The sequence below is a fragment of the Eretmochelys imbricata genome, chromosome 7 (assembly GCF_965152235.1).
Source record: "Eretmochelys imbricata isolate rEreImb1 chromosome 7, rEreImb1.hap1, whole genome shotgun sequence".
Taxonomy (NCBI): Eukaryota; Metazoa; Chordata; order Testudines; family Cheloniidae; genus Eretmochelys; species Eretmochelys imbricata.
The window spans coordinates 61,432,592-61,456,822 of NC_135578.1; the positions used below are offsets into that span (position 1 = coordinate 61,432,592).

Here is a 24,231-nt window from a genome sequence, read left to right on the forward strand (position 1 = left end):
CCTTGATAAATCTCTGGTACTTGAACATCTCACTAGGATCAAAGAAACCAGTTCTTATGCCAGCCCATCTGGATTATGTTATATTCCTAAAGCTACTGTCAAATGAAAAATAACAGCTTGCTAGCTTACCCTGCCTAGCTAATGAGAAGATAAAAAAAATTCACTGTAGGTTTGTATAGCTTACACTTGTGAAATAAAATATATGATCTAATAATTGTATTTAAGAAGAGAACTTCTACAGGTGCAACTGTCTGTTTGAGTTTTCTATTCAGAAAGGGGTTGAAAACGTCTGTTTTTCTTCAGTGTACCTGCAATTGCTTGATAATTTAGTGATCTTTAGACATTTTCTGTAACAAGTGGTCATCTGTTTTGATCAAGTAAGTTGATATTTTTAGATGAATAGTCAAAAAGAAAGAAACCAGCTTTGTGGTAATGCCGGCATACATCAATAGCTAGTTCCTTGTTTTCATCATTTGGGAGTGATCTGTAAAGGAGATGAATCAATCTTTCATTTGAATGGATGATAATCTTTTGTTTTGTTGATATGTTCTGTGACTTTTCTTACTATTCTCTGCCATCATTTCTGAAAGGAATCTGCCATTTCTTGTTTATGGGTGTAACTGTCTTTAACTATGTTTCAGTTAGCTAAACAATTAGTGATTGTCTCCTCAACTTGTTCTAGGCAGAAAAATTGGGAACATTGATAACCGGTAACCTGAATGTGATTGACTGGACATAGCATATTGTCTGCATTCTGAACTGCTACATACCACCCATGTTACAGAAAATCTATAATTTGCAGCTAGTCTGAGTAGTCATTTGAAAAGCTGTCTTTTAAAACATTTTATTTCTTACCTGTAACTTTACTGTATTGTGGTGAGACCATTTTCAGTCTGACAACTTTTGTGGCCAAATTGCTGCTGATGCAATTTGTGGAAGCAGATACCTATACTTAATTTATAACTCAACCACTGTAGTGGGAGTTCAGTTGTTAGAACCAGGTTATGTTGATGGGTTGAGGAACTGTGTGTGGATTGATGTGGTTTGGTGATAACTTATGGAGCGTCAACATGAGATACGTAGTGCTTTGTAGAAAGCGTGTGGGGTTTTTTAAATTCTGAAGTGCCATCATGCTCTTGCTACATAATTTTTTAAAGAGAATTTATTAAGTTGACTATGCAGGGCCGGACAGAAAACTGTTTGGAATGTCTTGGAAACTGCAGAATACCAGTGTACTACATCAACTTGCCAAGACATAGCAGTTTGTTTTTCAGCTATTTTTCTCCTTATGGCTGGAATTTAGAGTGTGTAGTTGTTCCTTTAGAAGACTGTGTAATCTGGGTGAAAAAATGGTGTTTTTTAACACATGTTGGCCAACACATATTGAGATTTTTAAACACCATGTAGCACCTAATTACTAGAGACTTACGTTAAAAAAATGTTAGTTGGTTCTGGTGAACTCTGGTACATGTTTCTAGTTCTCTTGTGTTCCAAATGTGGTGTTAATTTGGTCTGATATTAAAATGTCCATTTCCCCTGTTAGTCCCTTCTTCAAGGTTCATAGCCCTCATTTGCTTCTGAATGAGAGTTTTTGTGGCCATCCACTTCAGTTCATCTGATGTTGCCGAAGACCACTGGTCTAGGCAACCTTTTTATGCCCAAGATCACTTTTTGAACTTAAGGGCAACCAATGATCTACCCCGCCCCACCCCCCGAAGCCCCACCACACTCACTCCATTCCCCCCCCCCGTCACTCACTCTCCCCCACCTCACTCATGTTCACCAGGCTGGGGCGGGAGTTTGGGGTTCGGGAGGGGGTGCGGGCTCCGAGGTGGGGCCAAGGGGCTCACAGTGTGGGAGGGGGCTCTGGGCTGAGCCTGGGGCAGGGGGTTGGGGTGCAGGAAGGGGCTCCGGGCCGGGGAGGAGTGTTGGGTGCAGGAGGTGGTGCATGGTACAAGCTCTGGGAGGGAATTTGGGTGCACAAGAGGGCCCTGGGCTGGGGCAGAGTGTTTGGGTCCAGGATGGGGTCCAGGGTGCTGGCTCTGGGAGGGGGTCAGGGCTGGGGGTTTGGGTGCGGCCTCCTGATGGGCGGCACTTACCTGGGGCAGCTCCTGGTCGGTGGTGCAGTGAGGCTAAGGCAGGCTCCCTGCTCCCAGAAGGGGCTAACGCACCCCTGAGGAGGTGGCAGGGGGCATGTGGCTCCGTGCACTGCCCCTCTCTGCAGGCACTGCCCCCCGAAGCTCCCATTGGCCGCAGTTCCCTGTTCCCAGCCAATGGGAGCTGCAGGGACGGTGATTGCAGGCAGGAGCAGCACGTCAAGCCCCCTGTTCCACCTTCCCCCGCGCACGGGGCTGCTTCCCCTGCCCTTAGTGGCAGCCCCACTATGCCACCGGAGATCGCGATCGACCAGTTGGTGACCACTGGCCTAGACCATAGCTATAGGTATCTTGTTTAATGTTATCTGTATTTTATATAGTCACATGATTTGCCTGCTTGTCATCTCCTTTCCTGTTACAAAGTTTTTTTATGTGATGTTTCTAAACTGTTGCTTCCAGTTGCATTGAAGTCCATTGTAAATCTTTTCTTTAAGATGCACCTCATTACGTGCAGAGTCACTGTTCCTAAGAATGTTTTTAGTCAGGTAACACTGCATGTCTTATGGCACTCGCTATATTAAGAACATTCATTGTTGAAATGACAGCTGGAACAGAGAACTAGAAATAGACTGAGCCTTATCTCAAACACTGAACAGAAAGCCTCACTTCTCATTATCCCATACTTAATTTATATTTCTCAAACACTATCATTTTTCTCAGACCATTTGTCCTTTTGAGGTGGATATTTGTAAGTCTTTTTCATTTTATAGTGAATTTCCTTCCCCATAAACTTGACATTTCATTCTTCTTGGGGTATAGCCATTGCAGTTATGATGTTGGAGTCATACCACAGGTGCTACTTCTAAATATGAATGTATGCAGAGAGGTAGTTTGGGTCATTTCTCCTCTGACTTAGGGATAGTCATTTTTAAATGTGGAACAGCTTCAGTTTCAAATGTCCTACTAGTTTCAGATATATGGATTTCTTTCACAAAGCCCCAGTTGCTAGACAGCTTCAAGCCTTAGACTATAATGCAGCACAGTTGATGCAGAGCCAGTTACTTGGGTTTTTTGTTACCAAGCTTCAAATATTCAAAAGCATATAGGGGGCTTATTCATCAAAATGACTCAGCATACTAAAAGTTTTGAAGGGGAGGGGAAGTTAACTGGAAAAAATGGAGTAAACTGACTTTTAATGCATTAAGGCCCTAATTTGGTGAAGAATTTATGTATGGTGCTTAAGGCCTGTTGAAGTCAATGAGACTATTCATATGCTTAAGTTGTTGCTGAATCAAGGCCTTAATACACAATAGTCTTTGGTCATGTGGAAGCATGAGGACTGTAAAAATTTAATGCTGGGTTGCCAGTGTTAATCTTCTCCTGCAGTCCCCTGCCCCAAAATAAGGATGGAGAAAGCCAAATAAATACATTATTCCACTGAGGAATTGGAAACTTTTTTCCCCTTAAAGCTACAGACCCTACCCTACCTAATTAAAATGTTTCTGTTGACGTACAAATGAAGTTTAAAAAAAGACCCCACTCATGGATAGTTTCTCTCATGCTCATTTAAACACTGGTAAGCAATCCACTTTGATATAGAGTTCACTCTGGTGCAAGGGGTTTTAATTGCTGCAAAAGGATAATTTCTTCTGGCATTTATTGTTAATTGTAGAAGCACAGGCCCTATTAGGGAGCAATTTAGTATTTTGTTTGGGCAATAAAATTGCTTCTCTGAATGAAGAAAACATTAAAGTGAATTTATTTGGTGTATAAACTGCATTTATAATTTCTTACCTCTTCAATATTCTGTAATATCAATCAGCCCAGGAGTGGATCTGCCCTTATGAATATATTATCTCAGCTTTCTAGTCAAGGTCCAAAATAATGTATTGCTGGTATAGATGTATGGAGTCACAATATAAACGAGCATGTCTTAAAAGTTAGGACCTTCAGTTATAAATGATGTCCTGGAGTCTCATAAGAGTCCTCTTGGACTCTGTGACCAGCACTCTTAACAATGCAAAAATTGACTTTGAAAGTCTCCTTAGGTTTAAAGCTTGGAAACCGCTGCATTAGCTCAACCTTTCTCATGAGCTCAAGTCATAGTTGCTTTGCAAACCCATGAAAAGGCTTTAAACATCTTCTTCCTTGTTTTGGATAGGAATGTCACAGAGGTTGAGCCATTCCTCTAACCATACTCTCCTGTTAAACTTAAAGAAATCTACAGGGTTACCATCAGCAGAGTCAGCTCCCATCCTGAGATGAGAATCCGTGCTGCTCTTGAAAAGGTTATATAGTAAGTTGTCCTAACCTGCCGAACGGTAAAGCTTTGTGCTACCACGGGCTCACAAGGTGCTCCTAATAGGCTCTCCTTTTTTATGTACAGTAGTAGTCGGTGGCATATTACCCTTGGACGTGGCTATCAAACCAGATACCTGCAATGCCTTCACTTGCCTGTGATAATTGTTTTTACTAACTATATGGAATTAGTGATATCAGCTAACATTAATGCCTCCAAATGGGAGGCCTCATACCTGGCATGAACTCATGCAAGAAATTGGTATCACTTTTGTGAAGTCTGACCTTTTTGTGATCTTTGGTGTTTATTTTGCCTTTTTGTGCATCTCCTGTACAGTTACTCATGTGGACTGCTGACCCTTTGATCAGTGTCAGTGTATAATGCAGTCATCAAGGTGTGGCTAAGGAAGTGAAGGGAGGAAATGGAGAAGCCCATAAGGTCTGTCTATACAGCTTTTTGGAGCCCTCGAGATTGATAGACTTAGGCTAGCAAGGCTTCTGCCCATGCTATAAATATAGCTGTGCTTCGAAGTTGCAATTTGGACTGGAGCTCTGGCTCTGAAGTCCATCCCTTTAGGGTTCAGAACCCAAGCTCCAGCCCAAGCTGTAACTTCAAAGCTCAGCCTGTTCAGCTATATTTGGAGTGGAAGTGCCAGCCCTGCTAGCCCACGTCTGTCAACTCGGGCTGCGAGGCTTGGTCCCACAGTCTGCAAAATACTGTTGTAGGCCAGAGGTTCTCAAACTGGGGTGTGTGGAATGTATTCTGGGAGGGTGAGAAGCTTTAAGGGAAAAAAACGGTGCACGTTTTACCCGCAGCAGTGAATAGGGGTCTACTTAAATCGTGGAGAAATCATACGTATTTCACAGGCTGGTCAGAGGATAAAGAGCAAATTTTGTGGATGTGTTCATTCAGTTGTATATTCCATGCCACCCCTACTTCTGAGCTGCTGCTGGTGGAGCCGCTGCCTTCTAAGGTGGTTGCCCGGCGAACAGCTGTTGCTCTCCGGCCACCCAGCTGGGAAGGTAGCACAGAAGTAAGGGTGACAATACTGCGAGCCCTCTCCCATAATCGGTATCTCACTTAAAATACACATTACTATATGCTTAAATTGCTCTGTTTGAATCAATGCCTTACTGTTTTTAACATTTAATGGGAATTGCATGTTGATTTATTTTTTTTATCAGTATATGTACTTGAGTGGTGGGGTGGGAGGCATCAACTACTACCGACACAAAGAAGGGGCGGGGGCACAATCAAATCAGTTTGAGAACCACAGGTGTAAAGTACTGTAAGTGTCCTGGTTGATGAGGTTGGCAGCTGCTTTTGGGGAAGCTTTTAGAGAGGATGATCAGCTCTGTTGCTACCACTGAAGGAACTGACTGTGAATAGAATCACAGAATCATAGAATATCAGGGTTGGAAGGGACCTCAGGAGGTCATCTAGTCCAACCCCCTGCTCAAAAGCAGGACCCATCCCCAATTAAATCATCCCAGCCAGGGCTTTGTCAAGCCTGACCTTAAAAACTTCTAAGGAAGGAGATTCTACCACCTCCCTAGGTAACGCATTCCAGTGTTTCACCACCCTCCTAGTGAAAAAGTTTTTCCTAATATCCAACCTTAACCTGCCCCACTGCAACTTGAGACCATTACTCCTTGTCCTGTCCTCATCTACCACTGAGAATAGTCTAGAACCATCCTCTCTGGAACCACCTCTCAGGTAGTTGAAAGCAGCTATCAAATCCCCCCTCATTCTTCTCTTCTGCAGACTAAACAATCCCAGTTCCCTCAGCCCCTCCTCATAAGTCATATGTTCCAGACCCCTAATCATTTTTGTTGCCCTTTGCTGGACTCTCTCTCCAATTTATCCACATCCTTCTTGTAGTGTGGGGCCCAAAACTGGACACAGTACTCCAGATGAGGCCTCACCAATGTTGAATAGAAGGGGACGATCACGTCCCCCGATCTGCTCGCTATGCCCCTACTTATACATCCCAAAATGCCATTGGCCTTCTTGGCAACAAGGGCACACTGCTGACTCATATCCAGCTTCTCGTCCACTGTCACCCCTAGGTCCTTTTCCGCAGAACTGCTGCTTAGCCATTCGGTCCCTAGTCTGTAGTGGTGCATTGGGTTCTTCCGTCCTAAGTGCAGGACGCTGCACTTATCCTTATTGAACCTCATCAGATTTCTTTTGGCCCAATCCTCCAATTTGTCTAGGTCCCTCTGTATCCTATCCCTGCCCTCCAGCGTATCTACCACTCCTCCCAGTTTAGTATCATCCGCAAATTTGCTGAGAGTGCAATCCACACCATCCTCCAGATCATTTATGAAGATATTGAACAAAACCGGCCCCAGGACCGACCCCTGGGGCACTCCACTTGACACCGGCTGCAGTTCACAAATTTTTGATTTAGATGGACTAGATGGGCCAAAAGTGTTAATATAAACAGTTTTAAACAAGATTCAGGATTTGGCATGCAGACACCTCAGCCTGCTTAGTACCTTGGCAAGTACAACATTGAAAATCTGTGTTAACTTTTTATTAAAGATACAGAAAAGAGGGAAAAACAGCTAAATCACTTGAAATGTAAAGTATTAAGTTAGGCTTTCATTTCAGCAACATCCCTTGTTCTCTTTCCCTTCAGCTGGTGAGAGTTTTTAGAAGGAAACTCCCCTCCCCCCCTTGTTTGACAGTTTTTTAGATAAAAGATGGTAATGACTCCTTTTTTTGGGGAAAAGGGAAGTTAGTAAGATTAGCTGCAGCCGTCATTGTTGCTGTTGTTGAAGTCCGATCCCGTTTCCTATAAGACAAAACCACACACACACACACACACAAGGGAAGAGAAAAAAATAGCAAAGATAGAAAATACAGCTTCTGTCTTTGCTGTTAACTTTCACTTGCAACCTCAGTGCTGGAGAAACATAGGCACAGCACACGTTCCTATCAGAGGTTCCACAAGTAACTTGTACCAACATTGGGCTGTTGAGGGCATTGCTTTTAGTTGCTTTTTTCTGCTCACAGGCTAGCAGTAGTGTTACAGAATATACAGTTTTAGCCTACTAAGCCGGACTCTTATTAGACAGAAGCAAAAAGAAGAGGAATAGGTATGAGAAGAAATAAGGTGGTGAAGAAAAAGGACATATGGGAGTGGGAAGGAAAAGAGACCAAATCTCACGTTCCAGATGGTATTTGGGATTTAGCTGGAGCCAGTGGAGGTGGCTGTGTCATCTGGGTTCCTCTCTCTGGCCTGGTCCGGTCAAGACATTTCTCAGAATTAGGATGAAGAAGGTCCAGGGTCCCGGGAGATGGTGGCAGTCATGATGGTTATGTAACCAGTTTTTCAAAGTCTTCCCTTAAGGACCCCAAAAGGGGGATTGATGGGCAGAGTAGCCTCATTTCCAACACATCCATTTTGGTTCATTGATTTCTGATTGCACACTTCTCTTGTTTACCAGACATGATCTTGACCCAGCCCTTAAAATATATCAGTAGGCCTTTTTGTTTGGACTAATTCAGTTTCTCTGTCTCCCTTTCAGATCTTTCCCCATCAATATTTATTGTTATGGGTTGATGTTTTATTAACTTTTACAGTTAAACTCACAACTGGGTTAAGTTTGTAGGCTGATTTCAGAGTAGCAGCCGTGTTAGTCTGTATCCGCAAAAAGAAAAGGAGTACTTGTGGAACCTTAGAGTCTAACAAATTTATTTGAGCATAAGCTTTCACGAGCTACAGCTCAATTCATCGGATACATGCAGTGGAAAATACAGTAGGAATATTTTATATACACAGAGAACATGAAACAATGGGTGATACCATACACACTGTAATGAGAGTGATCAGGTAAGGTGAGCTATTACCAGCAGGAGAGGAAAAAAAACCTTTTGTAGTGATAATCAAGGTGGGCCATTTCCAGCAGTTGACAAGAACTTCTGAGGAACAGTAGGGGGGAAAAAGAAACGTGGGGAAATAGTTTTACTTTGTGTAATGACACATCCACTCCCAGTCTTTATTCCAGCCTAATTTAATGGTGTCCAGTTTTCAAATTAATTCCAATTCAGCAGTCTCTCATTGGAGTCTGTTTTTGAAGTTTTTTTGTTTTGTTGTAATATTGCGACTTTTAGGTCTGTAATCGAATGACCAGAGAGATTGAAGTGTTCTTCGACTGGTTTTTGAATGTTATAATTCTTGATGTCTGATTTGTGTCCATTTATTCTTTTACGTAGAGACTGTCCAGTTTGGCCAATGTACATAGGAGAGGGGCATTGCTGGCACATGATGGCATATATCACATTGGTAGATGTGCAGGTGAACGAGCCTCTGATAGTGTGGCTGATGTGCTTAGGCCCTATGATGGTGTCCCCTGAATAGATATGTGGACACAGTTGGCAGTGGGCTTTGTTGCAAGGATAGGTTCCTGGGTTGTGAGCTGTAGCTCACAAAAGCTTATGCTCAAATACATTTGTTAGTCTCTAAGGTGCCACAAGTACTCCTTTTCTTTTTGTGAATACAGACTAACACGGCTGCTACTCTGAAACCTGTTGCTGGGTTAGTGTTTTTGTTGTGTGGCCTGTGGTTGTAGGTGAGTATTTGCTTCACGTTGTGGGGGGCTGTCTGTAAGCAAGGACTGACCTGTCTCCCAAGATCTGTGAGAGGGATGGATCATCCTTCAGGATAGGTTGTAGATCCTTGACGACGCGTTGGAGAGGTTTTACTTGGGGGCTGAAGATGATGGCTAGTGGCGTTCTGTTATTTTCTTTGTTGGGCCTGTCCTGTCATAGGTGACTTCTGGGTACTCTTCTGGCTCTGTCAATCTGTTTCTTCGCTTCAGCAGGTGGGTATTGTAGTTGTAAGAACGCTTGATAGAGGTATTGTAGGTGTTTGTCTCTGTCTGAGGGGTTGGAGCAAATGCGGTTGTATCGTAGAGCTTGCCTTTAGACAATAGATCATGTGGTGTGGTCTGGATGAAAGCTGGAGGCATGTAGGTAAGTTGTAGGCTGAATTATCACAACAGTGTGAGTATTGCACACAACAAACATCACAACTTTTATGGCAAGGGTGAGAATTCTGATTCATGTACTGGTCTTCAAATTAAGAGATGGTTCAGTCTTAAAAGGTCTTAAAAATATATAAATAAATGGTTTGATGTGGGCTTCAATTTCCTTGAGAGAGACACTGTATTGAGTGCATGCTATATTCCCTGTCATTGTGTACACAGGGGTGCACAGATCAGCATTCATGTATGACTCCCCGTCAGTACCCAAGTGAGGCTGGGGAAGCCAATGATCCAAGCAGCGGACCAAATTTGGTGATGAATCCTGGTCATGTACCACCTGAGGCACATTGCACATATGCTAAGAAGAAGATTGCATATTCATCCTGACATTATTGCTAAAATATATTATATTATTTTTAATACAAACTTTAGTTGAAATCAGACTCTGAACACTGTTTTCTTTTTCTATTATCTCAGTTTTATTTTTCTATGAAATATTTGTAGTGAACATGCTTCTAGCAAACTACAAAAATTTAAGAAACGTTGAATTGCACATAAACCTTTATGGATCACTTCTATTGAAGCATTTTTGCTTCATGATAGCATTCCAGTTGTAGTTGCTTTTCCCATTCCTTTTAATGTCTATTGGAGCTTTGACACTGGGCTCAAAATAATTGAGACTTTTGTATACAGAACAGCTAATAGGCTCTGCGTGGATGAACAAAAAATGTTTTAAAGCTAGTAGAATGTCTTATAAATATCTCATGGGTTGTGAACTTGTTCTTACACTGGAAGAACGATCCAAATTTCTCATTCCGTACCCACATGTACTGCTTTTTGAGGGGGAGGGGAACATTTGTTATACTGAATTAGTTCAAAAAGGTAATATAACACAATCTAACAAGGTTTGATTTGAGAAAATGTTGTGGTTGTTAATCTCAGTGTTCTGATGTAAACATTGTGCTGTAACAAAGATGAGTAAAAAGAACGAGGAGTACTTGTGGCACCTTAAAGACCTTATGCTCAGATAAATTTGTTAGTCTCTAAGGTGCCACAAAATACGCCTCGTTCTTTTTGCTGATACAGACTAACACGGCTATCACTCTGAAACCTGTCACCATGAAAGATGAGTAAGAGGATTCAGACAGCAAAATATTGCTTTGGCTGGTTTACAATTTCTTTATACTTGAACGTCTTTGTGTTTGCCAGTTTAAATTGTGTGGAGACACAGCAGCTATTCTCTTGTTTCACTGTTCAGCGGGTCAGCCTTCAGTTCAGATAAATACGAGACAGTAAATTGTGTATGGTAATTCCAAAGTTGTCTTGACTCCTTAGTAGTTCAAAAAGGCACAGATTGGTTCAAGGCAGTCTTTAGCTCAGCTTGGCACCAGTTAAACGGTAGAAAGCTTTGTTCTCTAGGGCTAGTAAAGTCTTACAAAATGTACTTTCTATTCATGTAGAATAGTGCTTGGTATTTTTGGATGGTGTTATCCTGCAATGAGCTTTCAAAGAGATGATGGGGAGCTTTTAAATAGTGAAACACTGATGGCATTAGCAGATGATCCGTTCTTCACATTTAGCTTCTGGTTGTGAAAATAGCAAAGTATGATGGTACTCCAACTGGACTGACATCAATATTTTAATTGTAGGGCTCCTGATTTTCAGTTTTAACTGATGAACACTCATAAAACACCCTGGTACGTTAAAAAAAAAATCCAGTGTTTATTAAATAAACATAAATGGCTACTTGTATCTAAGGTCTTGTCTATACAAAGCAGTAATGCATACTCTGTGGGGTGTGATATTTAAAGCACACTAATGCGTTGCATGGTAATTGGTCTGTCCAGACCCTGCTGGCAGTCACTAAAGGTTCCCTATTGTGCTTTAATGTAGTGAAACAGAACCTTGATAAAGCACACTAAGGAACTATACAGAGACATTACTCATTACAATATATACTATTGTAATGCATAATGGATAGACTGTACATTATTTACTACAGTATACATACGAAGAACCCCGAAAACCCTCAATTTTTGGATATGTATATAACACTCAGAAATAAACCCTGAAAAACAGAAGCCCTATTGAATAGTCCAAACTGTGGCTGGCAAGTAATAGAAGTGCAGCTGTGGTCAGAAAAATGAACCTTTTTTGGGGGCTGGGTGGGGCACAGGAAGGGTTTATGTTTTTCCCCTTTGTCACTGTTCATTATTTAGGATAGATTAATAGTAACCGAAGGAGATCCTCTGAAGAAGAGGAAACTCCTGACTAGATAACGGCCTCTAGGAGGGGGACTAGAAGAGAAGCCATTTCAGGTTCCTCCCTCCCACCCTTCCCTTCTTACCCACTCTACTCCTACTTGGAGACTTACACTTGACACCACAGGCCTCACAAATTGTCAGCTTTGGACCAAAGCTGAGGACCACCACTCCTCCCCTCAAAAGGGTTTTGTAATCTGATGAAGACCCAAGCCCTGATAGAGCAGGTATTGTCAGGCATTCTGAGCATCCAGAGAAGTTGGGTAAAGCTTAAATAAGAACAGATCCATGTGGATTGGTATTGGTTATGACTAGAACTAATTTGCTCTTAACAGAGGGTATCTTCAAATTTCCTCACTCTGGCCATGAATTCCCCTGATCAGTACCGTATGGGAGGTAAGAGCAGGACAGGTAATCATTGGTAGACCATCTGTTGCAGATCCACAGGATCAGTGCTGTGTCCCCACCTTTGGAACAGTCTCCTAGAGGATCACGGTCAATGTGCCAGACCTTCCTTCAGGGTACACCAAGCAGCCTCACCACCTGCTGAGACTGAACCTCTAGGCTTTCAGTACTCCTGTTTCACACCGTGAGTGCTGCTCAATGTCTCCAACTGAGGGCAAGCCGACACTACAAAATTAAGTCAACTTAAGTTACATTGATGTACAGCCACTGCAGTAATTAAATTGATTTTGTATGTTCATGCTACCCTCCATCTGTCGGCGATGTGCGTCCTCACCAGGAGCACTTCCACCGATTTAATTGACAGTATTGGGCATGGACCGCTGCCAGGGGCTCCATTGCCCAGGGCTGATAGCTGCTGGGGCTCTGGCCTGTCAGACACCCGGAACAGTAAACAAAGTGTGTACACTGTGACTAAGCACTGTGCTTCTCACAGAGGTGGAATTATTAGGTTGGTGTAGTAAGTGACAGAGGGTATGTCTACACTACCCGCCAGATTGGCGGGCAGCGATAGATCCAGCAGGGATCGATTTATCGCCTCTAGTCTACTCCCGTACTCCACCGCCGCGAGAGGCGCAGGTAGAGTCGATGGGGGAGCAGCAGCAGTCAACTCACCACGGTGAGGACACAACACTAAGTCGATCTAAGTACCTCGTACTTAGATCAATCCCCCCCCCCCGCCCCCCCCCCCGAGTGTAGACCAGGGCTTAGATCAGCAGGAGCAACATTGTAGTGTAGACGCTTACAAACTTAGGTCAGTGTAAACTACCTTATATTGACCAAACTCTGTAGCGTAGACCAGGCCTGAGATACTCCTGGTAGAATCTTGTACAGTCTTCAGGACTAATGCACCTCACCCAGTATTTGCAGTGATGCTGAAGCAGCATTTTCAGAATAGTAGGGTTTATTAGTTAGCTGGAACACAGAACTGGAAGTCCTTAGGTTAACACAGAGAAATAAAGGTTAAAGCATTGTCCATTCTGGACAGTCCAGAGGAATTCACCAGCCAAGCTGTTGTGAACTCTATTTTCAGGCTGTGTTTCTCACTAACTTCCTTCCTTAGTCAGTTCCCAGGTGAGAGAGAGCATCCAAGCTTCTTCCAGAAGCCAACTCTTTATTCTCCTGCCTCCTGCTCCTTTGTTCTCGAGCTGGGAATCTCTGCTCAGCTAGCCTGCTGAGAGGCAGGGAAACCGTCCACCCTTTGGGTCATTGGTTCGTAGGTATCAGTGTTCTGGTGATCGGGTTTTCCATTGTCTTCTCGGATTTTCCATTGATGATGATTGGCCTTGGACAATCTTTTAATTCAGTCTGCTCAGACTGCTAGGGGACGGACAGACCCCCCCCACCCCCGGGCCTCTTGGTATGCCCTTAGAGCAGACTTAGTTCAAGTCTACACTACCGCTTAAGTCAATCTTACAATTTACGTCACTTGGGGTGTGAAAATACACCCCCCGAGGGATGCAGGTTACAGCTATCTAAGTGCTGTCCACACCAGCTCTATGTCCCGTTGACATAGCTTCCATCTCTCAAAGAAATGGAGTATTTAGAGTAGTTGACATAGAGTATTTTCACCAGATACGCTAGAGTCGCATAGAGTGTACGTCTAGAGTGCATAGAGTGCATACTAGACATTTGAATTTTTTTTCACAGTTTGTTATAGCTTTTACTGCTGCTACTTGTAAGTATTCTGCTGTGTGTGCCTTTCCTGATGTATCAATTGTTTCTGTAAGGAAGACATTCCCTTCTTCTGTTGTCACACAAGCACATACGACAGGATCATTGTGGACATTGCTCCACCCATCAAGACTCAGGTTAACAATTTGACCCGCTAGACCTTTTGCACACTGCTCAATTTCTCTTTCATACATTTTATCCAGCAATTTGCTTGTGACATCTGCCCTGTTGTGTGGACTGTATCCTGGTCTTAATGAATGAACCATGTTAATGAAGTGTGGGTTCTCAATCATACGGAAAGGAGAGTTTGTTGCATAAACAAACTGGACAATTTTTTCATCGATTACTTCTTTTTGTAATCTGTTGGTTCTTATCACAAACTTATCTATGGTTATTTCTGGATGATGGAGATTTTCTTTTCCCCTTTGCTACAGGTGATATACTGTGGCTATGTGACATACATGATGTGACTGAAACACTATCATTGGCAGATAACTCTGAAATTATAGAAAATGATGGTGAACTTGAAGGTGGATAGTCTTCAGAGTCCTGTATGTTGAGGATGGATTCTCCTAAACAAAATAAGTCAATGCAGTTATTTAATTATCATTGCCATACTGCTCATTTAGTATTACTCATTGCATTCACTGACACTCAGTACTACTTTAAAGGTGAAATTGTAAAAGGAAGATCTGCCTCTTTCAGCTATTTATTTTTTATCACAACTGCATCTAAAATGATAGTACCATAGAGTAACAACTATATATTTTGCTCAAACATGAGAATTCAAGAATAGTCCAGAAGGAAGACAGGCAGTCCTTAAGAAAGAAGTATGAAATAAAAAAGTTTACCAACCTGAAGATCCTGCATGTTCAGACATGTTCCTTTCATCATCTTAAACACAGCTTCCTCCTGAGAAGGAACAGTTCTCATGATGTTTCATTTGGGTGACCAGGCCTTGCATTTCTTTGTTGCACTGTTTGCATTTTGCACGCATGCCTGTCTTACCCACGGGTAGAGGAACTTCATTTAAATATTGTCAAACTGGGTCTCTCTTATGGCCTACTACCATTATAGGTTTTCCCTTCTATTGGGAGAATGGTATGGTAGATCTCAAATCAATGAAGGCTACACTCAGAAAGACCTCAAGACTTCTTGAATATGGTGCTCAAACAGTTTCACTTTTGTTTCTACTGCCTTTCCGTCTCTTCTCACACTTATCTCCAGTCTTCTTCTCCTTGTCCAGATCTTTTTGATCCCCAACAATCTTCTATTCATTGAACTTTTTGAAACTTTGCACTTCTAGAGAGAGGTAAGGGATTGACTCTGTGTACACAAATTTGCAGAGGGACAATTGGGTTGAGGTCTTTTATTTCTCACCTCTATATATTATTTATTTATTTAAAACATTTTTGTTGTCAACAAGCATGTTATCTCTGGAGACACAAATCCACAGTTTGAGAACTGCAAAACTAAGCATCTCTGATGGTCTCTTCTAGACTTAGCACTGAGTCCTATTGAGTAGATAGAAAGATTAACCAATCTGTACAGAAGCCTCTGGAACCCCATAAGATTGGGTCTCTGATCCATGAACTATTGGAACTCATTTACAAAACTTTTCTTAAAAATTACATGAATATATTGTCTCATACCATAGAATTAGAATTTATGATCCCTATTCCATGATGAGATACATTATAGTTCATTAAAGATATCTTAATTAAAACTATCTCTAGATAGGTGTTTTTTCCTCAAAAAGCATTTTATCAAAAAAATCTGATTTTAAATTAAAAAAATCATTTTTTTTTAAATCATTGATTTTTATCCACCCTGATTCCCAGTTACTTAGTCAAACATTCCTGTAGTGTTACCTCTGCCAGTAGGTAATGCATTTTCCTAGTGGTCTGTGCAGGATTAGTGTGCCTCCTTTGTTAGCAAGTGTCATAAAATCACAGAAGTGTAGGACTGGAAGGGACCTCAATAGGTCATCTAGTCCAGTCCCCTGCACTCAAGGCAGGACTATCTAATAACTAGACCATTTCTGACCGGTGTCTGTCTAACCTGTTATTAACCTGGTACTACATCAGTGACCCTGTACTTCCTCAGCACCTCAAAGAGGTTGGAAGGTGTGGGGGAAACATGTAGTCACTCTACATTCCATCCTCCTCTTTGAGTTGCTGGTAGGTTGGCGTAAAACTACCCATGACATATCCCAGCATTAAACTGTTCCAAATGAAACTTAATTTTGGTGTTAACCTGATTTTCCAGCCTAATGTTGATGATAATTACTATAGCTTCTACCTAAGAACATAAGAATGGCCATACTGGGTCAGACCAATGGTCCATTTAGCTCATCCTGTCTTCTGACAGTGGCCAATGCCAGGTGCTTCAGAAGGAATAAACAGAACAGGCAATAATCGAGTAATCCATCCTCTGTTGTCCACTCCCAACTTCTGGTAAACAGAGGCTAGGGACACTCAGAGGATTGGGTTGCATCCCTGACCATCTTGGCTAATAGACATTGATGGATCTATCCTCCAGGAACTTATCTAGTTCTTTTTTAACCCTGTTGTAGTTTTGGCCTTCACAGCTTCCCCTGACAATGAGTTCCACAGGTTGGTTGTGCGTTGTGCGAAGTACTTCCTTTTGTTTATGTAAAACCTGCTGCCTATTAATTTCATTGCGTGACCCCTGGTTCTTGTGTTATGTGAAGGAGTAAACAACATTTCCTTATTCATTTTCTCTGCACCATTGATGATTTTATAGATCTTTGTCATAGTCCCAATATTTTTAATCTATCCTCGTATAGAAGTTGTTCCACAGCCCTAATAATTTTTCTTGCCCTTCTCTGTATCTTTTCCAATTCTCATACCTTTTTTGAGATGGGGTAACCAGAACTGCACGCAGTATTCAAAGTGTGGGCATACCATGGATTTATATAGAGGCATTCTGATATTTTCTGTCTTACTATCTATCCCTTTCCTAATGGTTCCTAACATTTGTTAGCTTTTTTCACTGCCACTGCACATTAAGCAGATATTTTCTGAGAATATATATAAAAATACACCTATAGAATAAAACTGAAGTCTGTCATAACACTACTTTATTCTGGAGATTATGTCCCAGGTATCTGGATGCTCTCCAGTTACTCCTGACAGTGACACATGAGAAGTTGGCCTTGCCATCTTGGCGGAGCGACTCTTGCTGTTAACTGATATTAAGAGCTGTTGGCTTTGGTTTAAAGCTGCTTCTTGCTCTTTCTCTCACTCTTCCTGAGAACTCTTACTGTGGCTCTTACATTCCACAACTGGCAGAGAATGAGTGCTTCCTGTTCTTATATGGTGCTCATCACGGTAGTTCTGAGTACCTAAACTGGTAAAGGGTTCATAAACATGATGCATTTTGTACCTGCTTTCTTCAAAACAGAGCACTTCCTCTCCTCAAGACCGGCAGACCCAGCTGGCCTGAGAATCAATAGCCCAAGAATTCCTTTATGAATCCGGGTTTCCTGTACAGTATATTGTAGTGCTTTGGTCATCAGTGTGTCATCTGGTCTTCTGTGGTGCAAGTTGCTTGGAATCTGTTCCTCAATTTCCCATCTGTAAAATGGGATTATAATTTTGACTTGTGTTACTGCAGTTATACCTCCAAAGAAATTTAGAATTCAAAATAAACTAACTGCACTAATTTATTCTCTTCCTACCCTCCCCACGCTTCTCAATCCTGTCTTCAGACACAGAACTGCTATTACCTTGATTTTTCAGAAGAAAGGTGCTTGAGATTCACTGGAATTATCACCATGATACTGTTATGAAGTGAGCTGTAGCTCACGAAAGCTTATGCTCAGATAAATTTGTTAGTCTCTAAGGTGCCACAAGTCCTCCTTTTCTTTTTGCGAATACAGACTAACACGGCTGCTACTCTGAAATCTGTTAAAATACTGGCACTCCTGAGAAAGGCAGGGCTGGCTTCACTCTTGCCACTGAAAAGGGATCTCTATGTTTTAAGCAATCTGGCATTTAGAATGTCAGTGCAAGTATTTGCACATAGAATCATAGAATATCAGGGCTGGAAGGGACCTCAGAGGGTCATCTAGTCCAACCTCCTGCTCAAAGCAGGACCAATCCCCAATTTTTGCCCCAGATCCCACATGATGAATGTAAGACCTTAAAATTCAGTATGTGGCAGCTAGCTGCATTTTTATTTGGATATATTAGAGCTCTTTATGCAACTCAAAATTACTGTTAAAAGTTAGCAGTATGTTTCAAGACTGATTGATGTTTATGGCAATGGAGTATAGAAAGCAATTCAGGTTTTTGTAATTAAATGCTGAAGTGAATCTTGGGACATTTAAAAAAAAAAGAAAGCTGTTTATTGTGGTCAAGTGAGGTTATAGACAACAGAGAAAGTTTAAAAAGAGAAAGTGCTTTAGTGTGGGGTCATCTTAGAATCTGGGTGTGATCATTCTGTTTGTCCTGTCTTTAGTCGTTTCTACAAAATGAAGCATCTTGTGCTATCCCTGTTCATTCAGTTATTTAGTGCCATAAATGTACATGACCTTTACTAAATAAACACAAATGGAAAGAGACATCATTAAGTTTGTCTTCAAGATCCAGTTCTTTAATGAAATTTTTGAACTGTCAATGAGTCTTCCCATTTGAGTGGATTAAGTTGACAGTTTCTAGAACCGTTTTTGTAACATTCCCGTACTTGAAGTATCTGCCTGTGAGATGTTCATGATGGATGATGGAATGAACAGGGAGAAACTCTGGAAATTTGGAATTGTTTTTCAAGAGTCAACAGTGACAAATTTATCCAGTGGTACATCGGCATTTGTCAAAGCTTTGTCAAGTGCGTTCTTTATGTCAACACCACGTGTTGTTTCTTTTAACACCACTAAGTCCATCACCTCTTCTTTCACAGTTACATCTGCTGAAACATATATCCGCTGTTACATCTGCTGTTACAGCCGCTGAAACAAATATCACTAGTTGTGTTTTATCTTGTTTATCTGTGGATTTGTTGACAGCTAGGCTGAATGCTAGAGAATTATTTAGATGGCTTTGTATCTTGCTTGCATTGATCTGGAAGGTACACCACTCTGTAGTCTAGTGCAAAATTGGAATTTGCTTTATTAGTCGTTGAAATTTTGTGTTACTTGGATCTAAAATTGCAAGCACTTCTGCAATATTCTTCTTAACAAATTTTCCATCGCTCTATCGACATTTAGCATGAGCAATACTCCAGGACATAACAAAATTAGCTTAGGTTGTATCAGCTTCCTTACTGAATGACTGACCTGTTTAGGCGTAATTTTAATGTGTTTACTTGTGTTTCCTTAATTCTGAATTCAGGAGGGTATTTAGACGAAAAGTTGTTGGGATTTGTTTCATAGTGACGTTTTAAGTTGCTTGCTTTATAATGAATGAGCGACGCATTGCAGGTGAGGCACAGGGGTTTGAAACCTTTAACAGTAAATGAAAAATCTTCCTCCCATTCTGGCTTAAAATTTCTGTTTTCTTGATACTTGCCTTTCTTACAATTTGACGATGTTGTCATTGTCATCCATGAAATAAACGTAGGGTTTACACTTAAGTTGCATTTGAATAGTTTTAGATTTATGAACAGTAAACACAGCCTGTAGTCTGCAGAATGCAGGGAGATGGCGAGCACATGAGGTCTGCACAGCACAATGTCTGAATACAGAACAATGCAATTTCCCGATATAATGCGCATGTGAGAGCTTCTCTTTCTATTGGTCTCACTCTCACGCTGTTGGGTTCACCCAGGCTTAACTTCTCTTAAAGCGTTGCCTGGAGCCCCCTATGCCTTCCCCCATTCTCTGCCTACCAGACTGGAAGTGGGAGCTCGGGGCTTCTGTCCTGCGGGGGTGTGTGTGTGTGCGCGTGCGTGCCGGGGCCTGGGGCTTCAGCCCTGTGGGGGAACCTAAAGCCCCGATACCCCCGCTCTCCACAGGGCAGAAGCCCATTGCCTCCCCCCAACCCCTTCCACGGTCTGGTAGGTGTAGAAGCTAGTAGGTGTAGAAGAAGGGTGTGGAGGACTCCACGAGTCACACACTAACTATAAAAGAGCCATGCAGCCTGCAAGTTTGGTCAGCCCTGCTATATAAATACATAATTTATAGTTGGTATTTAGAGTACTGGGATCTGTGTCACTTGAGTTTGTCATCTTGCTGAAGGGAGAAAACCAGCCATTAACCTTACTGGTTTAGGAGTCATTTTCACGCATCAATAAGTGAGCTCTTTGGACTGGGAGCACAAGTCATACAGGCCACGTCTTCTCCCTTTCAGGGGAGGAAAGCTCTCTTCCCCCATTAGCAGAAGTGTGAACATTTTGTGATGTACTGCTACATTTTAGAGTGCTAAGAAGAAGTTCCTATCTTTCCTTCCCTCTCAAACGTCCCTATTAATACTTTACATATATTTCCATCTCTGCTTCTCCCTGGAAAAAGACCGCTAAACTTTTATTTTTTGTTGGAGTTGGGGTTGTTGACCAACAGTAGGCCATCACTAACAGTGATACAAACATACCTACGTATCATTGATGTACAATATAGTCTGCCCCGCTCTTCAGACTAGTATGTTTCTATTAGATATGCAGAGGGGTTTAGCCCTACAATATCACAATTGCCCTACTTTTCATGAAACTCCCTGGTGGTATGCTTCAGTTCACACGTTGTCTTTCTCCAAATGTTTATGTATGTCTATAGAATTCTGTATCACCTACTGGAGCCACTTTGAGACTTAGAGATCTTTCACAGCCATAGGTGTCTTAAAAATGGGTCAGAGAACAGTTTTTTGGTATCTGCTGTGAAAGGTTTTCCTGTGTCTCCTTCATGTGAGGCAGAGTTAACTTATTGCAATTGTGCATTTTACCGATGAGACAATTGCCATTTTTCTTATGCATATATAAACTTTATCTGGAAAATCTAGGAGGAAAGAGTTAATCTTTGTATGGGCCTGATTAGAGTGGAGCTAGCATATTATAATCTTGAAGTAGTTCTATTCTCAGAAGTATTGCAGCAGGAGAGAAATTTTTCATAATAGTGCTGGAAAAATTCTCCAATTAAAATATTTTGTATTGAACAGTTCACTGTGCCATACCTAATATTTGCTTTTGTGTTTCCTTCATGTTGATTTATGTACCTTGCATTTAATCAGAAACCTTATGGAGTGGACTCATTATCTGCACAGGGTTACTAGGCTTCTGCAGCATCAATAGAAATCAATTTTGCTATCCAAACGATGTCACTCATTCTGGTTTCTGTGTAGTCTTTTTCTGTAATTAAACTGTTTTAGTTGAATTGTAGGTTTTCATTCTAGGATTTCCTTGGCCATGGGCAGTTGGAACTGGTGTTTAAAAATTTCAGTGTAGCAAGTAGACTTGTTGCCTGATGATGGGGACTGATGGCCAAGCTTTAATTTTCTTGATTTATTGCCAGAGGATGTTGGAATGGTGCCTTGAAACTTCTGGAATTCAGTCTCCAATGTAATCGTGAGAAAACCAGCCAAAAAAAGCATATGTAAATGAAAGATAGGGCCTATAGATGGAACTGATTCAGCAAGGTATTTAACATGCCTAACTTACAGTGTGAATAATTCTGTTGACTTTATTGAAACTACTTATGTGCTTAAAGTTAGGTGTGTGCTTAGGTACTTTGCTGAATCAGGCTATACTGAGGTTGGGTCAAGTGTTAATGTTGCAATGATAAAGATTTATTGTGTTAGAGGACCATAAGATACTTGATATGAACTACAGGTAAGAAAGGAAGAGCTTGGTTTCTTGCTGGTTTACTTACGGGTTTATCTTGCAGCTCCTAAGAAGATGTGGCTACTTTTCACAGAAGAAGTGCTGTATATAGGCTTTATCAAAACGTTCATAAAATAGTGCTAGAGTATGCTTTTTAAACATCTGTCAGTGACACCTTTTAATCTCTTCTTTTGAGCTGGTGCAACTGATTTAAGAGTAGAAGTGGAACAATTTGAAGTTCAAGGTGCTAAATGCGACAGGGATGAATTTTGATTGAGAAACATGCACTAGAGCACCGGCTCTCAACCTTTCCAGACTACTGTCCCCCTTTCAGGAGTCTGATTTGTCTTGCGTACCCCCAAGTTCCACCTCACTTAAAAACTACTTGCTTACAAATCAGACATAAAAATAGGAAGCGTCACAACACACTGTTACTGAAAATTTGCTTGCTTTTTCATTTTTACCATATATTTATAAAATCAATTGCAATATAAATATTGTGTATGTATGTGACAAAGTTCCTGCTCTACCTTGGTTGGTCTTGTGCTTATTGGCGGATTTGCTCACCTTGGAGCTTCACGGCAGCCCTCAGCTTGGCTGTTTTTCTGAACCCACAGTCCAGGTCAGCTCCTCCTGTGTCTGACCAGGAGTTGGGAGGATTTGGGGGGAACCTGGGCCTGCCCTCTACTCCGGGTTCCAGCCCAGGGCCCTGTGGAATGCAGCTGTCTAGAGTGCCTCCTGGAACAGCTGTGTGACAGCTATAACTCCCTGGGCTACTTCCCCATGGCCTCCTCCCAACACCTTCTTTATCCTCACCATAGGACCTTCCTCCTGGTGTCTGATAATGCTTGTACACCTCAGGCCTCCAACAGTCCACGTTCTCACTCTCAGCTCCTAGTGCCTCTTGCTCCCAGCTCCTCACACGCACACCACAAACTGAAGTGAGCTCCTTTTTAAAACCCAGGTGCCCTGATTAGCCTGCCTTAATTGATTCTAGCAGCTTCTTAATTGGCTGCAGGTGTTCTAATCAGCCTATCTTAATTGACAGAAGGTTCCTGATTGTTCTGGAACCATGCCTGTTCCCTTACCCAGGGAAAAGGGACCTACTTAGCCTGGGGCTAATATATCTGCCTTCTTTTACTCTCCTATAGCCATCTGGCCCGACCCTGTCACAGTACATTTTAGTGTATAGAGCAGTATAAACAAGTCATTATCTGTATCAAATTTAGTTTGTATTGACTTAACTAGTGCTTTTTATGTAGCCTGTTGTAAAAGTAGGCAAATATCTAGATGAGTTGATGTACTCCCTGGAAGACCTCTGCGTACCCCCAAGGGTATGTGTACCCTTGGCTGAGAACCACCGCACTAGAATAAAGCGGTTAGGCTGTGTTTTTCCTCATTATTCCTAGATTATTTATTAACTAATTTTCAAGATTATTTCAATTTGGATAAATACATTGTAAAATGGCAAGATGTTTCCATTTGCTTTATTAGGACCTTGATTTAACAAATTAGTTTTAAATATGTGAGTAGTCCCACTGACGTCAATGAACTGGAGTAGCGGGCAGGGAGTAGCCTGTAAAACGGGTGTTCTCCTAAAATAGCCTGTTCACGAGTTCTCCATAGTCTTCATTCATTCTTGCTCGTAAAGCATACTACACCTTCTCTATAGGATGCTGAGGTCATCATCCCATCAGACTATTTATTGGGATTGAGGAGTGACAAGTGAAAACTGCATTAAATCTGACAGCTTACATAGAGTTTAGATGGCTCATGAATCTTTATTCAGAAAATTCAGTTTTTTATTGCTAAACCAGAGCGTGTAAAGTAGAGTTGCCCTAGTTTATTCTTCGGTAATTTTTTAAATTAAATCCTGCTGGGTGGCGGTATATGGGGACCGAGTCCCATAGAGCAACTTCGAACTTGAGCCATATTTAAAAAATGCTGTTGATTGCCTATAGGAGCCAAATGTTTTGTCATGTTTCAGTGGCTACTATTGTGTGTGGCTGCTAAATTTGGTCCTGTATTTACATGCTAAATAAATATATAAAATAAACTGCAAATTAAACATTGAGTTTACAGTCTCAGATCAGAGTGATCTGAATAAAGCATCTGATAATCTCACCCAGTGTAGTAAATATTTTCTGTTACCGGACCTCAAACTTAGCAGTTCTATACAAACAGGAGACTGGCATAAATTTATCATAATTGCTGGCTGATTCCAATAGCATTTGACAGATGCTTATTTTTAGCCTTGCAGCGGAGGCCATTTTTTATTGTTTTAGGGCTGACAGAAATGATATTGACCATCAGCTCCTACAGCCTAAATATTTTGCTCTGGATATTGCAGTTTGACATTAATGTGGGTCCTGATATGTGTGTAACCAGGAAGTTGTTTTCCATTTGCCCTTTAATGCTTCAGTGGGTCATTAGTATTTGTTTTCAAGACAAATTCCTAAGAGATGAGGAAGATGAGAAACTGCAGAAGTTGCAGAGGATTTGATTGAGTTGCACAGATAAGTAGATAATTTCTGACATGAGTTTTAACACACAATTGCTAAAACATCTTCTTTTTCACAGTCTGTGTATTCCTTATTGGCTTGCTTTAAAATCTGCAAATATTTTAAAATCCTGTTGCTGGCTTAATGCATATGCATGTGGTTTGGGGTAGTGAT

At 41.5% G+C, this 24,231-nt stretch overlaps 1 protein-coding gene across 2 annotated transcripts in view; it reads left to right on the top strand.

The window, feature by feature from the left end:
• The window catches only part of VCL (vinculin), a 108,706-nt gene that overhangs the window by 15,218 nt on the left and 69,257 nt on the right, over window positions 1–24,231 (top strand). The window lies entirely within an intron of this gene.